Here is a 16792-nt window from a genome sequence, read left to right as displayed (position 1 = left end):
AGTGATACCACTGAATCTTCCCTAGAGGGTGACGTTATTGTCAGTGTCCTCTCTGTGAAAAACAGAAGCATCTTTGTACATTTAGTACATCTCCTGCTCACAATGGATTGTTTGTATTTGCTGGAAATTCTCAGTCATCTGGAAAAATCTGATATTGTGAAAGAGCCCTTTCTGCAAAAGGGATACCAAGAACGTGGTGAGGAGAGGTGGTTGCCTGTTTTCCCTCGCTAGATAAAAGGAGGCCACGAGTCTTTTTGCAGTTCCACTCAGGAGCCAATAAAATAGAAACAAAACACACATGTGCCAAGAGTTAAGGGACAAGGCGGAAGTGGCTTAGGTTTGTGGTCTGTTACCACATGACAACATTGAGTTGGAGCCAAGGTATTTTCTGTTCTCTCCAGTCTCTGGATGTTGGAAGGCTCTGCTTTGGAACAGAGGGGATCAGCATGTCACAGAAGAGGAACTCCATGCCTGGCGCAGGGGTGTGAAAGCGTCAAGGAAGACACATTTCAGCAAACTGAAGAGTTAGGAAATTTAAAGTTTCCCCTCTGAAAGGGTAAGTAAATTATGGGCCAGGGCCAAATCTGGGCTCCCCCCCCCTTTTTTTTTGAGGGGATGGGGGTACTTTTAGTTTTTATTTTATCAAATAGATTTTTTAAATTTTTTTTAAAACACCTTCTCATATATACTTAGAATCTTAGAATCTTGCTAGTTCCTAAGAAACAAAATTAGCATGGCATAGTGGAAAGGGCATTAGTGTGGACGTTGGGGGATCTATGTTATTACTCTGACTCTTCCACTTACTCGTTATGTCTGCTGCCTGTTTTTGTGAATAAAGTTTTATTGGAACATAGCCACACTCATTTGTTTACACATTGTCCATGGATGTTTGCCTATTATAATATCAGATTTAAGTAGTTGTGAAGGAGACCACATAGCCCACAGAGCCTAAAACATTTACTATCTGGCTCTTTCTAGAAAAAGCCTGCCAATCCTTCCCCTACACCAGTAGTATGAAAAGAAATATGTTGTTATACCATATGAATTTGCTGATATTTGACTGTTTTGATTTTTAAAACATCAATTTCATATAATTCAATTTGAGTTTGTTCTTTAAAATCTGTTCTTCAATATCCATCTCAAAACCATTTCATCCATAAAGGTTTCCCCAGTTCTTCCAAACAGATGGGAACACTCTTCTCTGAATCTCCATAGAACTCTGCTCCTATGATTGGCTGATTCTATGTTTGTATAATAGTCATTCCATGTATAGCTTCTCATCTACTACTAAACAGTACTATTAACAGGCTAAATTGTGTCCCCCTCCAAAATTCATGTTGAAGTCTAACCCCCAGTTCCCCAGAATGTAACTGTATTTAGTTTAAATAAGTAGTTTAAAGAAGTAGTTACGTTAAATGAAATTTATAAGGTGCGCCCTAAACCAATATGATGGGTATCTTTCTAAAAATAGATAAGGACACACAGAAAGACACCATAAATGGCACACAGAGGAAAGAAAATGTGAAGACATAGCAAGAAGGTGGTAGTCTAAAAGCCAAGGAGAGAGGCTTAGAAGAAACCAAATCTGCCAGCAGCTTTATCTTAGACTTCTAGCCTCCAGAACTGTGAGAAAATACATTTCTGTTGTTTGATTATGTGGTATTTGTTTTTATTTCTGTGGCATTTTGTTATGGCAAACTAATACAATATCTTAAGAAGAAAACTTATTCCTTCTTTCCCTTTGCATTCCCAATAGCATCTGGAGATGCTTGTCTAGTATTTATTTGTTGATTAAACTTCACAGAATTGAGTGAAACAAAATGTATACCATGATGTGTCTGGGGTTTTTGATTTTTCCATAATTCCTAGAGTGTAAATAAGAATTTTCTATTCAGAAATGCTCTAGAAGCCTCTAGAATGGCACATTCAATAAACATTTATGAAATGCTCAGCACAAATGTCAACTTACACAGTTCTGATGATTTACTGTTTTCAATGAAAATTGCAGAAGTGCATTATCCCTTTCTTGGTCTACTCAGGCAGAGAGAATATCTACAGTGCCGGGTAAGAACTCTGTCAATTAGAATAGCAGGCCCTTGGCAGCCAATCCTGAATAACAATCTTCAGGGGAGACCAATAATGAACATTAAACAGAAATATTAAATGTGTAGCTCTAATTTACATTCCAGATGTCAGAATCTGCAAAAATGGGCAGTGCAACAAAGATCAAACAATCTGAAGAGCCAACACTTTCCTGGTTTATCCACAATCCGTTGAATAAGAAGTAAGAAGTGTGACTGCTTCACATGGGACTGTAGCCAAACCCAACCTGAAAGAACTCGTTTTGCAAACATCTCCCAAATGCAGAAGCTTTCCTGGTTGTTCGTTTCTAAATGAACAAATAAAAGGTTTCAGTATGAACAATGTCCAGATGCCCCAGAAGCCTGATCTGTTTGCCAATTCCATTGACCAAACACACATTCTACTCCTTTTAGATTTCAATGACAGCACACAGTGAGAAGCATTGTTTTATTTGCTAAGGATTTTACCAACTTAAAGCTTGATGAGCAGATAGCTAAGGAGACACCACCGGGCATTCTGATGGATTGGAAAATCAGAAGTCATTGAGTATTGTCAATTCTGATTTTTCCCAGACCCATACATTTCACCCAGGGAATTTCCACACAATTATTGGAAAACCTGAACCACATTATCCCTAACCAAGTCCTAGTTTTTAGTGGCATAAGAAACCTCCTCCTTGAATACACTGAAGGCTTATAAACACATGGCCACTGTGGCTTAAATTCTCAATAGAGTGTGATTAGCTTTTCAATGATAGGTTCCTTAAGTGTCTCTGGAAAATAATGCCTGGTCACTAGTTTGCCCTTGGCCACTGGATCAAGCAAAAGAAGTATTCCAAGTTGATACCACAAACCCTTTTTCTCTGTGTGTGGTAGGGGCTTTTCCTAAGAAGTTGAAATTCCTATTGTTAGTCCCTGGTGTTCAATAGAAACATGACTTGGTGACTCCAAGTAAACAAATCATAAATCATTTCATTAAATCCACATCAACGGACCCACATACAAATGTGACAAAGGTGGATGTGTAAAAAAAAAAGGTGGATGTGTAGAGCTATACATATCTGCATAAACTAGGTAGGACTCACAATAAGATTGTTCAATTAATTAAATAATCTGGACTTCAGGAGATTTATTTTTATTATTATTTTTTTTATCCAGACTTATCACTGTTCTACAAATGAACCATTGTCCTAATGATTTCCAATCTTTTTCATGGCATGTAGTAGAACTTTGGGAATGACAACGCATGTACAATTCTTTCTGTGGCCTAAATCTTTAATGCACCAAATGCATATTTTTTAATGACAATGTTTATCACATCACCCTTATATCCCCAACACCCTACTGCCACTGCACCCAAAACTTTCCATGGCCCTTTGTTCCCAGCCTATTAAAATTAAGCTTCTCCATCTCCCACATTTTTTCTCCAAATTTCTCAATCCTCTCCAAAATACATCTGCCATTTACATCAAGAATGTTTCTTCCATGTCTCCAAAATAACTGAGTCTTTTCCTTCTATTTCTTCCTGCCTACCATTTGAAGGATTTCTTCCAAACTTCAAACTCCAGTTCAAAATGTAATTCCTTGAAGTTTGCAGAATGCAAACAACATTCCTACATTCATTCCTATAGCACGGATCCTCCAGACCACATAACTTAGCAATTAATTATATTTTTAAATACTCTTGTTTTATGTGTTTTGGTCAGGTCTCCCTAAAATGCAAATTTTGTTCATTGCTGTATTCTTAGTACCTAGAATAGTGCCTGGCACATGAGAGGATTTGATAAATATTTGTTGAATGAATAAATGATTAAACAATGTCTCCCTAGAGAACCACCTGGAATCTCTCAAGGCTAAGGACCATTATTATTACCCTTTTATATTTACTCCCCACAATCCACTGTGGAGTACATCCTCTTTACCCAAACACTCATCATTCTCTAATGCCTGGTAACTGATAAGTCAGCCAAAAGTCCAACCACTGACTGTAGTTCGATGCCAACTTTGGAGATGAATACAATGCAATGACCATGTTACTGTGGGCATTGCCTAAATTCTTCCTAGGGAAAGAAGAAAAGAATAAAGAGAATGAGAGAGAAAAAGATCTATTAAGATTGTCAAGAAACTGATTGTCCTTAAAGTTGAAAATCAGATCATCCATCATTTAGGGAGCATGGTCCTTCTTACTTATAATGTTTCATATAATCATTGTTAGGGCTAATTATGTCTGCTCTACACAGAACAAAGCTTATTAAAAAATAATACCTCCTCAGATTTCTATGTGCACACATACCTCTGAAGTAGACAGCCAGATAAGTATTTATTTATTTATTTATTTATTTATTTATTTATTTATTTATTTGAGAGAGAGAGAGAGGGCATGAGTGGGGGCGGGCAGCAGAGAGAAAGGGAGAAGCAGACTCCTCACTGATCAGGGAGCCTGACTTGGGACTCAATCCCAGGACCCTGGGATCATGACCTGAGCTGAAGGCAGACACTTAACCAGCTGAGCCATCCAGGTGCCCCAAGGCAGGTAAGTATTATTATGCCCATTTCATGGATGAAAAAACCAGTAGATTTGTCTTGTCAATGTGATAGGGATACTAAATGGTAGAACTAGTTTGCCTCCCATTTTTTTCATGATGCTTTTTACAAAGATCTATAGTCGTAAAGATAATTTTAATGTCAACTCACTTTCCATTTTTTGGAACCCTCCTCTTTTTTTTATCTCTTTAGTACTTCTAATGGCCTATCTTCCTTCCCTGATTCTCATGAAAATCTGATCATTGCTAAAATGAGCAAAGCAAATTGTAGCAATTCTGATTGTAGCAGGGTAATTCTCTGAAATAGCAATCAATGCACTATTACAAGCTATTTCTTCATGTCAACATTACTCAAAAACCTAGATTTTTGTTTTTGAACTGAACTTATTGCTTTAGGGAAGGAAAAAACACAGAGAATAGAAGAATCAGATTTTGACTTTATGTTTCTTAAATATACTCTAGAAACAGAGCATAACCTCGAGAGCCAAGGCTTTCACTGTGAGAGCCAGACTTTTACGTTAGAGAAAAGGGTTTCTGAATCTTCAGCAACTTGGATGGAATCAGAATACAAATCTTATACTATAAATAGTAGTATAAGGAAGAAGGCAGATATCCCCTCAGAAATTATACTTGATCTAAGCCAAAAGGCTGAGAAGCAAACTCCCCCAGAAATTACATAGCTTTGATCTGCTAGAAGAACAAGAGAATTGAGATGGAAAGTGGGGCAAGATTTAGTAGTTGTTGCACAGATCTCAGAGGAGGGATGCACATCTCCATATTAGCCTTCATATATGGCCAGTACTAGCCCTAGAGGAAGATGATAAAAACTCTAACTAGATATAAAATGTAACCAGAGAGGACTGGCATCTCACTTCCTGTCCAGCAGCCTGATTTGAGAGCCTCTCTTATGTGGCCTCTCCAACCTCAGTGCAGTGAAGCAGGAAGGAAAGTTGGGACCAGTCAAAAAGAAAGAAACTGAGACCATCTTCTGAATGTCCTCTAGCCCTAGGGAGCCGAGAGAGCATCTGAACATATCCTATATCCTTGAGGGAGGACTGACAAGGGGCATTATTGGCAGTGATGGCATGGGTGGGACAAACCTGGACACCAGCAGGAGAGACAGAGGTCAGTGTCACTGTACCTGAGGTAAATCTCATTAGTGACCACAAAAGTCAAGGACAACTATGCCAGCCCCTTGCCATAATGCCATCACCTGCATACCAACCCCTCCAAAAACACTTTGATATCACTCTGGGCTTACAAAGGATGTGGGAAAGAACAGAGTGACTGGGCTTCAATTTAGGCCTGCCTAGAAATGACTAAAGTTCCCGCTATTGGGCAGAAAGGGGCTCAAGGGAGTCAGCATTTGGTTCCAGAAACTTTGAGAATGTCATAGTTTTGCACACCTGCATTTCTACCAGAGATACATGCGGCAGGTGATAGGCTGGGAAGGATGAAGACCACTGTGGGACACTGAGCCAGCACAGGAATGCCAGATCCATTTCAGAAGCTGGGTCTGTCTTCAAAGGGTTTTGACTCGCCGACCTCTGGCTGGCCTACGCTTTCTCCTCAGACACACCAGACAGACGAGTAAACACAGATCACAAGTGGACCACATGTTCCTATTCTTCTTCCAAGTGCTTTGTGGCTGTGGGCCTCCCCCACTCCAGACTTTTCATCTAGGTCTTCCTGACTGATGCTCAGGCCCCACAGAAGCCCCCCTCCTCCTTCTCGCAGCCAGATAATGGCTCAGAAGACAGCGATCCCATTTACGGGGGCTTCCCAATATTGGCAAAAATCTATACCCACAGCTTCTCTCATATTCATGGTCTACAGTGCCCGAAACCTTGACTTTACTCATTGCTTTCAACAAATCATTTTTCTCTGCTGGTATATCCCTTTAAATGCTGACGTTCCCAGGTAGAGGCCCTGCTATGTTCCTAACACTTCACTATGAAGATATTCTTATATTCTTTCCCTCTGTGACATGGGTGACCTAGAGATGCAGAAAGACAGTGAAATTAGGAAGAAGGTGAGGACCCAGAAAGGGGGAAAGTGGGTCCAGAATGGGAAGTTTGGAGGAGCCAGAAGGAACTTTGCCCATCATATTTCTTGAGGATACACTCAAGTGTGCAGTGAACTGCCTCTGTAGGTGGCTAGAAGAAATAAAGTCCAGGTCAAAGACCAGGCTGCCTGACGGAGGATGGAGGATGAAACTGTGAACACAGATGCTTTCTGATACACCTGTATCCTGTGGTTCCAAGTCAGCCAAACTATGCATCCACTGTTTTAGAATGGTAGTCCAGAAATCTCCATCTTATCATTGATTTTCTTAGCATTCAACTCTTAGCTGAAGCTTAAACTCTTTTGCAAGTAAGGAAATGACTCCCTTAAACCAGCATAGCACAGAAGCTAGAAGGGAATTTTGTAACTATCTTATCTGGTCCTTTTCTGCACCACAATGCAATAAAGGCAGCAAGTCCCAGTTTGAGCCTCTAGAAATTCACTTTCGATTTTTACTTTAGTTGGAGAAAGAGTGGGTGAGGAGAATGAAGTGGATCTCTGAAAAATCCATAGAAGCTGCATCAGACACACTGTGGGAACAGGCGGCTGCTCACAGGAGTGCCCCTGGGGCTGAGAGTAGCTGTGGGAGAAAGCTCAGCCGCCTTCTTGAGAACATCCTTGGAGACCATTTCAATTCTCCTTTCACACCTGGCATGTATTTATGCGGTACCAGAAAAGCGATTTTTACTTTTAAATTATGCATGTGGATTTGCACCTTTATTCTATCAGAATCAAACTAAATGTTACTCCACAACACTCCATATAAAGTTAATGATAAAACGTGACTAGAGCTCTTTCCTGAAATATGACATTCTTCAGGGACCCTAAAAGTATTAAAGGGACTGGATGCCAGGGCCAAATCATACCCCTGGAGTCACATAGAAGTTCCACAAGTACTTGTATACCAGTGACATATATATTCCTTGGTTTCTGTGAATTCAATCAGAAGGTTTATACGCAAAGCCCCTGAAAAACCAGAGTATCACGGCCTGGGGTCCAGAAGTTGGCCAGGTCTGGGCAGAGCAGTCCATAGCCACACTTGACTGCAAAGAACTGATGCTGGACAAAGTTGAGAGAAAACTTAAAGATTTAAATTAAAAAGGAAGTTAAACGTCCACCACTATAATTCCAAAGTGTGGCAAAATTTAGGAAATTAGAAAATCTATTTTGTGTTGAACTCAATGAGTATTTTTATTTTTTAATTTTTTTAAAGATTTTATTTATTTTTTCATGAGAGACACAGAGAGAGAGAGGTAGAGACGTAGGCAGAGGGAGAAGCAGGCTCCAGGCAGAAGCCCAATGTGGGACTCCATCCTGGGACTCCAGGATCACACCCTGAGCCAAAGGCAGATGCTCAACCACTGAGCCACTCAGGCATCGCTTAATGAGCAGTTTTTTTAATTTTATTTTATTTATTCTTGAGAGACACAGAGAGAGAGAGAGAGGCAGAGACACAGGCAGAGGGAGAAGCAGGCTCCATGCAGGGAGCCCGATGTGGGACTCGATCCCAGGACTCCAGGGTCACTCCCTGGGCCGAAGGCAGGCGCTAAACCGCTGAGGCACCCAGGGATCCTGCAATGAGTATTTTTAAATCAGCATTGATCAATAGCTGTTGGATTGCATTTTGTTGACCTAGTGTCAGAGATTTGGCAGAGCAACTTAATTCAGAATTTTTTTAAATTAGATTTTTTCTCATTTTCTAGATTTAATTTGCATTTGGTCTGCTCATAATGTAATTGAGTTCATTTGAGACATAATACTCTATATGAAAAGCATATATATTTATATTTGTATATGTGTAACATACATATGAAATATATAATCACATATCTAATACTTGTATATAATATATAAATACATATATAATGTAAATACATATAGGTTAGTGTGTGTGTATATTTCCATGTAGGAAATACACACAAGAGGCTCAGTGGTTGAGCATCTGCCTTTGGCTCAGGTCGTGATCCCATCCTGGGATACTGAGGTCCTGGGATCGAGTCCCACGTCAGGCTCCCTGCATGGAGCCTGCTTCTCCCTCTGCCAGTGTCTCTGCCTCTCTCTCTGTGTCTCTCATGAATAAATAAAATCTTTTTTTAAAAAAAGAAAATACACACAAAATATGTAGGGTATTTTGGAGAAGGCACTGAAATAGGATTCTAAAGGGCTGACTGGCTCTACCACTTATTATGGCATGCTAGCTGTCACTGGTAGTCTGTGTGGCCTTGGATAAGTTATCTAACCTCACTGGGCCTGGTTATTCATTTATAAAATGGGCATAATCCATTCTCTCAGTATTATTATGAGTAGTAAATGAGATAATAAACATGAGAGCAGTTCACTCTTAAACACTCATTTATTTATATATTGGAAACAGAGACATATATCCTGTTGGTCGTTTTTTTCTTTTAAGCTTTTTTTTTAGGAGTCTGGGTCTTGCAGAACTGTGATGGATTATCCATGATTAATTTACTCAAAACCTCCCAGGGCTCCAGTGGCATATCAGCAATTAGCACCTAGCAGAAGTTCACTACACTCAATCCTTCATTAATAAATATCTCTTAATGCTCTATCAGCGAGCGATGTTCCATGCATGGTACTTACTATGACGGAAATGTTCTATATTTTTACTGACCTAAATAGTAGCCACTAGATACAACAGGATACTGAACTTTTGAAATGAGATCAGTGCAATTGACAAAATGAATTTCTAGTTTTATTTCATTTTCATTAATTTGACTACAAAGAGCTACATGTGGCTAGTAGCTACCACGCTGGCCAGTGTAGGCGGGCTAACAGCTTGAAATAGCTATATTTAAAGTACTGTTCCAGAGCTTATATTTCCCTAGTAGCTTGCCCCACCAAGATACAATGTCTGTCCCCAAAGTGACTTCCAGCCCTATAAAGGTAGGAAGTATGTCTTGAATTAAAGCATACCAAGCATTACAAACACACAGTGCACCTCCCCATTCCCATGGTAGACAATTACTCCCAAAGAGGAGACTCAAGAAGGCAACACTTAATCAAAAGGAATGAAAAGCCAGTGGTGGGATTTCCAGAACTGAGGCAGGAACAGGGTGTCAGGAAAAGAATCCTCCTTAAAGGATTTCCTATAGACTACCTCTCTCTCCACCTCCATATATGGCTCTGTCATCTCTCCCACCTTCTCATCCCTCTCACTCAGCACACACATGACAGCCTGCTTATAAAGGCCAGGAGAGACACTACCATGGCCAAGTTTGGGTCATTGTGAAGATGTGAATTTTTCTAAAGGAGCAAAGGTTGTAGTAGCTGCAGAATATTCTGGAGTGTGTGTGTGTGTGTGTGTGTGTGTGTGTGTGTATTCCTTCCCCCTTTCTTAAATAGCTCTAATTCCAGCATTGAACTTGAGACTGATCATTATTTCATCCTCTCATCATCTCTCAATATATTCATACCAGCACAGACAAGACTCCCAATGTCAACACTGTTTGCTTTCCTTTCTGAGCGAGACACGTTCAGTCCTACACTATCACACATTTAGAGCAGATGTTCCTAAAAAGGATAAACCAGGTGCTTAACATATTTTATTCCAAGGGGTAATTTTAGAAATTATTGCAATCAATGACCTAATAATAGTGGTGGTAATGATGAGGCCAAGTTATTATTACCTATTACCTTTAATCATCGACAGCAACTCAATTGGACATAATTGGAGGCATCATCATAAATAACGTGGAGCAGATGGAAGATGCTGGGCTTTACATTTCCAGGACTAAGTGGGAGGGTTAATGATGGAGCAATGGGCACAAAAAATGGGCCACTTATGTCCAAAATGCACCCTGCACTGGAATCTTCCCCAATACCCATAAAAATGGAGCTGAATTTGATAGAGATAGAAGCAGCCAACCCCACACTAATTTTGCAACAGCCTTCTCCCCATCACTTGCTGCAAGACCTCAGTTCTGCCCCACTTCCATCCCTGTGGGGTAACAGTGGCCTGCTTTCTTTCTTTCTTTCTTTCTTTCTTTCTTTCTTTCTTTCTTTCTTTCTTTCTTCTTTCTTTCTTTCTTCTTTTCTTTCTTTCTTTCTTTCTTTCTTTCTTTCTTTTTCTTTCTTTCTTTCTTCTTTCTTTCTTTCAATTTTATCAGCACAAGAAAATAGAGTAATAGTCTGTCCTAATCATCCCCTAACCTCCCTCATTCTAGAAAAATCATGCCTCTAGGGGTAGTTTCACCTTTCAAAAACATGCAGATGTTTTGATGAGTCATTTAGCATTACTTTAATATTTGACATGAAATACATTAAGAAACCACGTCACTTCCTATTCAATAACTCCACAAAACATCCCTTTCCTATGTATTGTTGACTGCTGTTTATGTACGGAATGCACATGGAAGATACCTTAGCTGTACAAAGGGAGTAACTTGATATACAGAGAACAGCCTAGGAGCTGGGTTTTGCCATTGGGGTTCAATTCCTGCAAGTACCATCTACTAGACCAGTACATTGGACAAGTTACTTGTCCTCTGTGAGCCTCTGTTGCATCAAATGGAAATAGCTCATGTGAGCAGACTCTTCCCTGTGAGCCAATGACACCTCATGCTTTTCTCCATAAAAGCACTCTTCCCTTCAGACTATAGCTGTGGGTTTATTTTCCTGTCTTGCCCACAGACTTTGAAAAGGTACTGTACTGGGTTATTCCATTCACTATCCCTGGTACCTGGCATACACTAAGTGCTCAATGAACATGAGCACTTTTCCTCTCTAAAGTAACTTAGTCTAGGTGGGCAGACAAGACCAACATCCACAAAACAGAAGAGAGAGACAGAGCCAAAGAGCCAGTATAGAGTCAGGAGGATCAATGTGGCTCAGAACAGCCAGGCAAACCAATTGGAAGTGGGACTGAACCACATTTTGAAGGCTGTGCTAGAGTCTTTCCAGACAAAGACAGTCTCCAAATTACCTTGCATACTTCTTCATCCTTTGGTTCCACATTAATCGAATGACTATAAAATCGATCCTTAAGAACTATGTAGAGATGAAACGATTCTTTTTTACTTTTTAATAGATGTACTCATTGTAGCTCAAAGAAAAACACCATATAAATATAATGGTAATCACATTGAGGAATAAAATAGTAATGGTGCAAACATTCATGTAATATTTCATGTTTGTGGTCTTTGAGGGAAGTTTTCACTCACATGCCTCTAGATGAATAAATACATATGGTCCATAAATATGTCTAAAAGCTCTTTTCTCTGTTGTATGCACACATACCTCACCACAGAACTAAAAACAAAATCACTTAAAATGTTTATAGAGTCATAGTCTTTTTTAAAAAAATCAGAATTCTCATTAAAGCCAATAGGAATTTGGTATAAAAATTAATAGCAGGATATAAGCTTATAGAATCTTATCAATAATATCTTTACAATCCACTGGGCTCTTTGAGATGTGCCAAACATAACCAAGATTTACTGATGGATACAATATTTTGGGGCATAAAACTTTATATGTGTTTTCCTTTGCTCAATTAGTAAATCTCATCTAAGTTAATATTGTCATGAGATTTTACTTAGCAATCGCCAGATATCACAAAGTAGACACTTTGATTTGGATTCTCCACCTATGTGCTCTAAGTCTCTACTTTATTTCATATAATTATGGGAATTCAGCTGAAGAAAGAATCTTTAATTTGAAATAAAAAACTTACTTCACAACTACAATTCATACTATACAATGAGAGGTATGAATGAGGATAGAAATTTGAATAAGAATCTCAGCTCTCTCCTCTCCATTGATCTATGTGCCTGCTTTTGTGCCAGTACCATACAGTCTTGATGATCATTGCTTTGTAATACAGCTTGAAATCTGGCATTGTGATGCCCCCAGCATTGGTTTTCTTTTTCAATATCCCTCTGGCTATTCAGGGTCTTTTCTGATTCCACACAAATCTTAAGATTATTTGTTCCAACTCTGTGAAGAAAGTCCATGATATTTTGATAGGAATTGCATTGAACGCGTAAATTATCCTGGGTAGCGTAGACATTTTCACAATATTAATTCTTCCAATCCATGAGCATGGAATATTTTTCCATCTCTTTGTGTCTTCCTCAATTTCTTTCAGAAGTGTTCTGTAGTTTTTAGGGTATAGATCATTTATCTCTTTGGGTAGGTTTTTTCCTAGGTATCTTATGCTTTTAGGTGCAATTGTAAATGGGATTGACTCCTTAATTTCTCTTTCTTTAGTCTCATTGTTAGTGTATAGAAATGCCACTGATTTCTGGGCATTGATTTTGTATCCTGCCACATTGCTGAATTGCTGTATGAGTTCCAGCAATTGAGGTGGAGTCTTTTGGGTTTTCTATATACAGTATCATGTCATCTGTGAAGAGGGAGAGTTTGACTTCTTCTTTGCCAATTGAATGTCTTCTATTTGTTTTTGTTGCCTGATTCCAAGACTGGGACTTCTGGTACTATGTTGAATAGTAGTGGTGAGAGTGGACATCCCTGTCATGTTCCTGATCTTAGGGGAAAGGCTCTCAGTTTTTGAGAGCCATTGAGAATGATATTCACTGTGGGCTTTTCATAAATGGCTTTTCAGTGCCTGGTTAATGGGCACTGAAGAGGGCACTTAAAGGGATGAGCACTGGGTATTATACTATACGTTGGTAAATTGAATTTAAATTTTAAAAAATATAAAAAATAAAATAAATAAAATCTTAAAAAAGAAAAAGAATCTTAGCTCTCAAAAAAAAAAAAAAAAGACTCTCAGCTCTCAATAAGACTACCTCTTAGTTAAGGGAGACAGAACATGAAAGTCTCCTAACTCTGGAAAACGAACTAGGGGTGGTGGAAGGGGAGGTGGGCAGGGGGTGGGGGTGACTGGGTGACGGGCACTGAGGTGGGCACTTGACAGGATGAGCACTGGGTGTTATTCTATATGTTGGCAAATTGAACACCAATAAAAAATAAATTCATTAAAAAAAAGATTACCTCTTAGTTGATACGGAAAGGAGAGAAGACTAGCAAACAAATACAGCATAATGTAGACATAAGTGAAATAAGAGAAATAAACTCAGGCTCATATGAAATCTCCAAGAACAAAGAGAGTCTGTGCAATTGGAGTGATGACCAAGGACCATGGAGCAGTTGAGCTGCAGCAGCCTTTGGACGAGATGTGTTAAGAGGCTTGTCAATACAAAACAGAAAGCTTGAGCAATGACAGGGAATCAGGAAAACAGGGAAAGCAATGAGTATTCTTTGATGTGTTGTCCTAGCAAAGGAATGTTGGGAAATAAAGTCAGAAAAACAGATTGGACCCCAATTCTTGAGCATGCGGAACATAAGGCTAACATTTGCAACTTCGTTTAGTAAATCATGAGAGACCACCGAACAGGAGGCTTCTCTTTCTTGCAGGATAACATCCGCACCCTCAGCATGGTATACAAAGCCTATCATCTTCTGAACTATACCGGTAAAGTCCACAAATACACTTCCCCTGTGCCCTCTGTGCTTTGACGTGGAATTCATCACTGTTTCATTAAATACTGTGATGTCCATATCTCTGGGTGAGTAACCTCCTCATCCAGGAAAACACTGCTGACCCTTGGAAATTTAGTTCAAATGTCACCTCTTCCATGAAGCCTTCTCTGATAATCCCTAGCCTCACCCTCCTATTGAGCTAATACCTCATCCCCTCTTCTCCATGGTAGCACCACACAAGAGCTCTGTGACTATACTTCTCACATTTCCTTGTATTCGTTTGCTTGACCATTTTCCTGCTACACTAGGCAGGCATTCAAGACATAATAGTCAGATAAACTAATTCATCTATTTTTATCACATCGACTTCCTGAAAATATCCAAGGCAGTCTCAAGTAAAGAGCTTTAGAAAAATGAATGTGACAGTGATGTATTAGGTAAATTGGATGGGAAACTACAGGTTTGGAAGGAGGGGGAGGGACAGTGGATTCTGCTCTGAACACGGAAACTCCGCTTCTGACGTCTGTGGCAATCAGGGCCTGCTTTCAAGGCTGTGAGTAGTTCAGATCAGACAGGAATGAAGAATTAACTTGCCCCTCTTGCTTCCCAGCCCAATTTACCATCACTTTTGATAACTTCTTCCAAGAGGACTTGGAATTTCTTGAGTCCCGTCTCTCTCATCCAAATATTTCCTTGAACAAGAACACGAACGGGCACGTTTTCAGATCCTGTGACTCTGAATGTGTGTGAGCTCAGGGAGAAGGAAACAGAAAGTGATTTGCAACCCTGCACTGGAGGGAGAGCCACCGTCAGGGGGGCCCGGGGATTGTTTCTGTTATTGCTGCCTTGCCTTCAGCCCGGGTCTGTTTATTGTTATTGTGTTATCCCCTCACTGATGCTCAATCCATGTCCCCCTCGCAAGTGTGAAAGGAAACCTGGCAGGAGTTACCATGGCGAGAGTTCTGAATCAATAATGGATTCATCCTGAGATACAGCACGACATCTGTTAGATATTTGGAGACGCTGTCCATCCTGCCTTGAGGGGTCCTGCAGCACTCAGGCTCCTCTCTCCCTGGAAGGCTATAAAACACGGAGAGTTAAGAAGTGGCAGGAAAGTGCTAGTGATGCCTGCTTAAAAGAGCAAGTGCTAGGACATGTAGGATGCATACTTTTGAAAAGGAAAGACTGGCGTTTAAATTTAGCACATGTCCTTGAACTCACAAGTATAGGGAACTTGAATCAGGACAAGGAGAAGCATTTACGCTGCCACTAGCTGTATAAAGGAAATGTATATTTGCATAAGCAAGTATTTTATATGCTTCTGTTAAGGATTTCAGATTGTTCTCTTACCAAGTTTTTTCTCTTTCTTTCTTTCTTTCTTTCTTTCTTTCTTTCTTTCTTTCTTTCTTTTTCTTTCTTTCTTTCTTTCTTCTTTCTTTCCTCTCTTTCTCTCTCTCTCTTTTTTTTAAAAATCACATTAAATGAACTTTAAAAGAACCTTCGTGGAAACCTTGATAGCTTCTAGCCACAGCAGGTCTGGTAGGGGTCCCCAGTGAAACACCAGAACCCCTTTTCCTCCTGTAATATGAAAGCTTACCAATGAAAAAATCAACACCAGAGAGAGAGAGAGGAGGGGGAGATGGAGAGAAAGAGAAGAGAAGGGGGGAATGAGCAATGTGGGAGAAGGTTCAGGATCAATGGGAAAGGAAAAGACAGGTGGGGGAAACACATAGGAGAGGAACAGAGGAGGAAGAGGAAGGAGAACTCACATAAAAACACAGCCTTGGAGAAAAAAAAATTTACAAATTACACAATCCCCCTTTAACTCGATGGTAAAAGAAATCCTGACACCAAGCCACAACAGTTGCAACAAAGACAAAGCAACTTTTTAGGACCCTAATTTGGAAATTCAAGAGGTTATCAAAGTATCAATTAGCAAACTGCATACTTGGCACAACATTTTTAACAACCAAGCTCACCACTTCGAAGGGAGTCTGAGAAAAGACAGATGTTACGAAGAGATCAGAAACGCCGGGAGAACGACAGAAGGAAGAGAGCAAGGGAAAGCCAGGAATGAAACAAAAGTTGGAATATTTGTTTTATGAAGTATTAATAACTTGCGAAGGGCTATTTGTCATTGCCGAATTTAGAAATTTATTATCCTATATTAACAGGAGACCAACATGTCTAGAGTCATTGGCTCAGAGTGTTTTTAAAACATGCCTTCATCCAGAGGACAGTGACCCAAGTTGACAGGCAGTCTCACACTGAAAGGGGAGAGGACTGGACTCTAAATCTGCCAGTTCCCATCCTCACTACCCTGCTCAAGGCCAGAGAGTGTGTCTGGGGGCCCGGGAGGCTTTGAAGTTCAGAAGAGTTTGGGATGGGGAAGGAGGAGTGGCCGGTGGGGGTGGCTGGGGGGAGTGGGAGGAGGGCTGGAAGAGAATGAGAATTTATCATCAGGACCTTTAGGGGGTTTCAAATAAAAGCCCCAAATTAATGTTTAATATTTATGAAATTCTGTGCTGTCACCTGTGTTCTCAGCTTTATTGCCTCAGTGTTTGCTGAGCCCTCGCCATATCATGAGGGACTAATCTCCGATCTTTGCAATTTCATTCACATACAGGAAAAAACATGTGC

General features: G+C 39.9%; 1 protein-coding gene and 1 long non-coding RNA gene across 2 annotated transcripts in view; one reads left to right on the top strand and one right to left on the bottom strand.

The window, feature by feature from the left end:
• OSR1 (odd-skipped related transcription factor 1) overlaps positions 1 to 16792 on the bottom strand; it is a 365031-nt gene that overhangs the window by 113265 nt on the left and 234974 nt on the right.
• Positions 108 to 2428, top strand: LOC140601688 (uncharacterized). The gene is made up of 2 exons (XR_012004690.1): positions 108 to 556; positions 2190 to 2428. It is a non-coding gene; the product is annotated as an uncharacterized lncRNA (long non-coding RNA).

This window comes from Canis lupus, chromosome 12, assembly GCF_048164855.1.
Source record: "Canis lupus baileyi chromosome 12, mCanLup2.hap1, whole genome shotgun sequence".
NCBI classification, from domain to species: domain Eukaryota; kingdom Metazoa; phylum Chordata; class Mammalia; order Carnivora; family Canidae; genus Canis; species Canis lupus.
The sequence above is the reverse complement of the archived record's forward strand: the minus strand, read 5'-3'. Positions and strand labels throughout refer to the sequence as shown.